Source organism: Spermophilus citellus (genome assembly GCF_964194105.1).
Source record: "Spermophilus citellus genome assembly, chromosome: 1".
NCBI lineage: Eukaryota > Metazoa > Chordata > Mammalia > Rodentia > Sciuridae > Spermophilus > Spermophilus citellus.
Window position 1 is genome coordinate 49,480,014 of NC_138182.1, and position 7,411 is coordinate 49,487,424.

Here is a 7,411-nt window from a genome sequence, read left to right on the forward strand (position 1 = left end):
ATCTCTTGCACTCTTGAATGTCTGTGAGTATAGGGACTAGTTGAATTAGTTATACATTATATATCAGTGTGCTTCTGTGGCAAACAGTCTTGGAAGGTCATAATGGTACCTTCTAGATCAAGGGCAGACTCACTATTTTCTGGTATAATGTCCAATACTATGTCTTTTCCAGGAAATTGGTTACTCAGGTTAACTGGTAACAAAATACAAAAGACAGGTTTGATGGAATTGGTTTCTAAGAAAACTAACATTCTGTATTTGTGATGCAAACATACTACTGGCACAGTTTCCACCTAGTTCATTCTACATTCCTCCAGTGGAACACGGAAAAAGAGAAACCAAAACGAACATGAAGGGCATGCTGCTCGCTGTGCTGTGAGTAATAAAGTTCTTTGTTTTTGACACAGAATCTAGTGTCTTCTGCCAACATCCATGAAACAGTGGCCAGCTAACTTATTTAGGCCGCAAGCAGGCCAATAAAATCTGTGAACTCTGTGAGTATTCATAGTTCATGATACCCTTAGTCTTGGTTTGTGTCAATTATAGAGCTAAACCAGGACTCTCAGGTTATTCTGGTTCTCACTCTCTTAAAGACTTGCATCCTTTTTTCTGACCCGTTTCCCATACATTTTGAGTTCTTAAAACACTTCTTGTTCACACTTAAACATGCTTAATCATGAGCAAAATTCACTCTTGTCTGAATCATCTCTTTTCTTTCTTGCTCTGACTCTATCTCTAACTTAGGATGTGAAACCTTTTAAGTGGAAACTGATTTTTCCCCACCCACAGCACAGAACTAGAAATAAGGATGCCTCTTGCTCACTGCTGCTTTCATCCAAATCTCCTTGTTCTGACCCTGCAACCAGCCCACCTCAACCAAGAAAAAAAATTTTATACAAACCTCTTAAATTCTATGTTACCAAATACAACAACTATACTCCTCTTTTAAAAGCCCACTTTAAAAAATGTAATTAAGGTTTAATTTTCATCCTAAAAAATTCATCCAATTTATGTGTACAATTCTGTAGTTTATTATAACTATTTAGTAAACTTGTTGTGTTGTTCAACATCACATCACCCAGTTTCATCACATTGCTGTCACCACATTAAGGTTTTCATGATAATTGAAACAAAAGTCTCTTTTCCTATTCTAGATTCAAGGAGTCACTATGCAAGTTTTTATGTCTACAAATTCAATTCTTTGGACCTTTCTAAAAATAAAATGACAAAATACATGACCTTTTCTTTTTAAAATGAATATAACATTCTTTGGTTTTACACATGTAGCATGAATCAATGTTTTTTTTTTTTTCATTGAAGAATACTATTCCCTTGTACCTATGTACACACTTTATCCATTCACTGGTTGATATTCATCTGGGTTGCTTCAACATATTAACTATTTTGAATAATTCTACTCTCTAAATTTGTTTTCAAGACTTTACATGGACATTTGATTTTGTTCCTTCTGGTTATAAAGTTGGAAATGAAATTGCTTTATGATATGATTAATTGATGCTTGATATTTTAGGAAACTACTAAACTACTTGCATCAAATGGCTGTATCATTTTACATTCTGACAAGAAATGTAGGACAGATTCTTTACCTTACATCACCATCAGCACTCTCTGTTTTCTTGTTGTTATAGTTACTCAGGTGAGCATGAAATGATATCTAATGGTGGTATTAATTACTGTCCCAATTCAAAGTAGCTTCCAATTCTCTTCATTTTCTTTCAGTCTTCATAGATTTAAATTCCTTATTTCTTGTAATATTAATGGAAATCAATGCAGTCTTTATAATAACTAGACTTCTTTTCTCCTCCAAATTCAAAATCATGAATAACTGTTTACACTTGTTTACCCAGCTTACCCTCACAGGCTTCCAAATCTACTATTTTTGACTCAACTCAAATATTTCTTCTTTTGAATTCTCCTGATCTCTCTCAAGTTCTCATTTCACTTTTTTAAGTAGCTTTGATTCCATATTTCGTAATTTTAATCTTTTTTGTTACCAATTCCCCTACAGAGTCACACTTTACACTTACTCACTGTCATTTCTAATTCTTACCTACTCCTAGGGTCAGCTGTTGCTGGAGAAAATCACAGTCCTTTCTGCTGGCTTCATTTAAATATCATGATTATTAGTATCCAGTGGGCCTTTAATCCTGACAGGTGGAACTTCTGCATTTCCCTGGCCATTCATTAATCTGTTGTTTCCCACCTCATCCTTTAGTTTCAAAACTCCAGCTGCCTTCTGCTCATTCTCATTTCCAGCTGATGATTTTACTTCTGGGAAAAGAAGCAATCGCAAATGAAGTTTACTCAGCAGGAATATTAACCATATACTCTGTGTTCTCTCCTATTGCCATGGACAAAAACAGCTCCTCTATTTGAGCGCCATATCCTCATCACCTTCACGAAGTTATCATTTCAATAATTTTTCCTCTTTATCGTGTATCTCTCCTCAGTCAATCCCACCAGCACATAATAATGCTATAAATACCTTTTACAAAATACTTTTCTGGACTTGTGTTGTCTTCTGGCTAACTGCCTTTTTATGTAATTTTTCCTTGAAAATGTTATGCATGCTAACACTCTGCAATTTCTTTTTCCCCACTTTTTGTGAACCTAGTTCACTAAGTCATTTCCCCTCATTACTCTAAGGAAAATGTTCACATGAAGATCTCCAGTGACCTGCATACTAAACCCAATAAAATATCTTAGTTGTTAATATACTGGACAACATTCAACAATGCCTCTTCTCCAGTGAAGTTCTTGGTGTAAATATTCCAACTCTGGCTAATTTTCAGCTTCCAACATAAGGTCTTGCTCTTGCTTGCTGGCAGAGCAGGCTCAAACATCCCATGAATTAATTTTATTTTCTATACAGTTACTCATCCAAATACCTGAGGATCCATTTCATCTCCTCTTTTTTCCCCCACTCATCTATATTCTACACTTTCACACCCACACCAGCAAACCTGTGATTTTTTGCTTTCAAACTATATTTAGAATCTATCCTATCTCACTGTCTCCACCATTAACATCTTGCTTCATGTTATCATTGAATTTCATATAGATTATCTTAACTTGTTTTCTGATATCATTGTATCTACCATTTCATCTTAACCCTATTCTCAAAACCAAAAAGAAACCTAAGTGTAATTTTTGAGTAGTTTCCCCAAACACCCCTTTGCTGTTTAAACCTTTACAGCAGATACATCTCACTAGAAGTTGAGTGTTTACAGTGCTCTACAAATTTCTGTGTGAGCAGCTTTCCTCAGTCTTATAAGCTTATTTGCTATCACTCTTCCCTTTACTCACTCAGCTGCAATCACAATGGGACCTTCTTGTTCAAAGGAGGCTCTCATTTGTGGACCTGGAATTTTTCCCTTCTATATCCATGTGATTCACTTATTCATTCATTTCCTTTAGATATTTGTTCAATTGTAAAATTCTTATTGATAAAATCCTTTGGCTCAATTTAAAATTTTCAAATATCCTCATAATTTATGTAAATCTGTCTCTTCCCACCATATATTCTGTCTCTATTGTAATACAATTTGTTTACCGATACAATTCATATATATAGAAAAGTGTTTTCATATAATAATTTAGAATACTTTTGATTGAAGAAATGAAAAAAAAAATTAGTACTTATTGGTCGTTAAGCTTGAATACAGTGATTAATGCTGTAATTATGATATCTGTGATACCTTGGGCTCTATTACCAAAATACCTGATAAGAACAACTTAGAGGAGGGGAAGTTTATTTTGGCTCATGGTTCCAAAGGGCAATCATGTTTGTTCTGGTCCATTGCTTTTGGGCCAAGGTGAGGCAGAACATCATGGCAGAAAATTGTGGTGGAGGAGCTCTACTCACCTCCTGGAAGTCAGGAAGAACAGAGAGAGACACAGGGGAAGGGGCTACAGGGAAGATAAACATTTTCAGGTCACACCTCCAGTGATCCACCTCCTCCAGCCATGCCTTACCTGCCTAGGATAACCACACAGTCTATCCAAACTAAGATGGAGTGATTAGGTTACAGTGCTCACAATTCAATCACTTAACCTATGTTTGGGGGAACATCTCATATCCAAGTCATCACTGTCTCACCATAACATTCAGTAATAAAGAGCCTAGGACACAGGTGCTGGATTTTATTTTTAGTTCTGCCTATCTACCTGTAAAACATGTAATGAAAACGTGGTCCTTGGACATCCAGAACTCTTTAGATTAGTTTGTAAACCAATTATGTATAACTTTCCCCTTATGTATATGAAGGTATAACTTTTTTATTTCTTGCATATTCTGCAAACATTTTAAATATGTTTTTGTTTTTATCCTAATAAGCTAGGCTACTAGATTGACAAGTATTCGAATGAATTTTATCAAATTGTATATGTTCTTCCCCAAAAAATCCTCCTGCACAAGAGAGGAATAAGATCTATTTTGAACTTGGTGACTCAGCAGTTGAATATTTGAATACTGAAACATTGTTTTATATTATAGAAGGGTGTTATTTCGTTAAATCCTACATCTTCTAATTCAGAAACCACTTCACGACATCCTTCAAAATAAAGATCAGAAAGTTCTATAATTTTCATAGTCCAAAATGTCATGATTTCCTTTTGAGATGATTATAAATTTTTATGTTCCTTGTTTTTAGTTGGTAGATATCTGCAAACCTGATCAAAAATTAGTTTTCACTATTTTTTCTATATGAATGTTGGGAGAGGTGCCTATTAAGAGGAGACAATATTCAACTTCACAAATCTACAGCTACAGGGAAATAACAGACCTTATGATCTACCATTGTTTAAAAGTTGTTTTCTTGAATACAAGGTTAAACAAAGTTTACAGGAAAATATAGATTGCTGTTATTTTCATGGCTCAAAAGTTATCACTTTTAATTATAATCATTTATAGTATTGGAGAAAATATGGTTTAATAAAAAAGAAAGTTTTTATTTTGCTCATTTTTAAGCCACACAACTTCCAGAAACCCATGTTACTTCCTGAGATCAAAATGGGTCCTTTGAGAAGTGAATTGATTCTTCAGGCTACTAAGACACTACTTTGTAACACTGCTGAGCATTCTCCTTAAGAGGCCAGATGGGGACTCTGATATATAGAAATAGGGGAAGTAAGTTAATATGGAGGATAATATAGAGATGGTAGGGGAATTTGTAAATAAAAGAAAAGAAAATGTGAATGATATACAGGACTAAGGGATTGTAATATTTGCAACATATTTCTTCCTAACTCTCTCCCTTTTTAAATGTATGTTTTTTTTTTCCCTCTATACATAGCTTTTGGCTGTAATAGGATGGTATAAAATATGTTTTAGAAAAACTGGCATTAACTAAACCATACTTTGCAAAACCCAAGCTAAAGATATGGACAACAACATATGGACTTTTATAACAAATGAGCTCACAAGATTATATTTTTACTTTCTATAGTCTGCATAGATAAAGAACAAAGAAAAATCTACTGATAATAATGGCATAAAGGAAGCTAATGAAAATTGAAATGGATAATAAAAAATGTGACTGGAAAAAAATGGAGTAAATTAACCATTAGTTCATACATCGCAACATGAGAGGCAAAAGAAAAAAAAATAACTTATTGGGGGACTGGGGTTGTGGCCCAGTGGCAGAGCACTTGCTTAGCATGTGTGAGGCACTGGGTTCGATTCTCAGCACCACATATAAGTAAACAAAATAAAAGATCCAATGACAACTAAAAAAATTTGCAAATAATAAATAACTTTTTGTAATGTTGCAACTTGTCAAATGTTATTAATTCTCAAAGTCAATATTTTATTTTATTTTATTTTATTTTTCTTTTTTTAATTTTTTTTTCTTTATTGGATGTTCACAACATTACAAAGCTCTTGACAAATCATATTTCATACATTAGAATCAAGTCAATATTTTACACGAGGTATATTTGAAAGCTAAACAACCTCTAACGTACTAATATACTATAAATTAATTTACATTAGATTTTGTTGATTAATTCATTGACTCATTCTCCATACATACATTCATTCATTGTTAATTAATTCAAAGCATATGTGTACATAGAGAAAACTACAATAGGCCGGGTACTTTACTAGATATGGGACATATCAGTGGATAATGCATAATAGGTTTCTCTCCATATATAATAAATAAATAAATAAATAAATAATTTCAGATAGCCTATAAACTTAGATAAACAATGAAATTATGTGTTGGGATAGAAATAAGAAGGTGAGTTACAGATGTTGGATCTTTATTAGTTAATGCTACAGTCTAAATACTCATGTTACCACAAAATTAATATGTTAAAATCTAACCCCCAAAGGGATGGCATCAATAGGAGGTTATCAGATGATTAGGATAGAACCCTAGGAAATCAGTGCCCTTATAAAAGAGGCACCAGAGAGCTAATTCCTTGCAGGATTGTAGTAGAAGGGAATGAGACCTCACAAGACACTAAATCTGCCAACACCTTGCTCTTGGGGTTTCAATCCTCCAGGAGTATAAAAATTAAATTCTTGCTGTTTATAACTATCCAGTGTATGATAATTTGTTTAGCAAACTGATGAAACTAAGACAATCTCCTTCAGCCTGGACCTGCAATTCCCAGTGTCCATTTAATTTACTAATTTGAATTATCTGATTGAGAAAATTAACAAACTTCTGCAGAAAATAGGGAGGAACCAAACACTATTCTCCAGATGTTGTCATGGTTAGACACAGTTGGGTATAGTTGTAGAGATACCTGCAGAATGACAGCATGAGATGGTAGCTACACGAATCCCATAGAATCCACCATTAATTGTTCTTCATAGTCCCATGACAGTTGATGTACTTGGCTTCTCAGTCTTCCTTGAAAGCTCTGATTTGTTCACTTATTCTGAAGGATTCACTGGGACCACTCAGATCCACCTTCTTTGATCCTATGAACACTACTTCCCATTTCTTCTCTAGCTGCTCACATATTTCTTATAAAATGATTTCATGCTGGGCACTCTCTTGCACATCTGTAATCCCAGAGGCATGGGAGGCTGAGGCAGGAGGATTGTGAGTTCAAAGCCAGCCTCAGCAACTGTGAGTCACTCAGCAGCTCAGTGAGACCCTGACTCTGAATAAAATACAAAAAAGGGCTGGGGATAAGTGTCAGTGGTTGAGTGGCCCTGAGTTCAACCCCTGATACCAAAAAAAAAAAAAAAAAAAAAAGTTATGATTTAGTCATTAGATTCCTCCTTTCCATAACAACTATAGTCTTTCTGTGTCCAGATTGACATGGCAGCTCTGAGAAAACACAATTTCAACAAACCTGTAGGAAGAAGTGAAAAGCCAGATATAAAGAAAATTAAAAGAAAGTAGGGCACCAGATTAAAAGGGACTAGAGA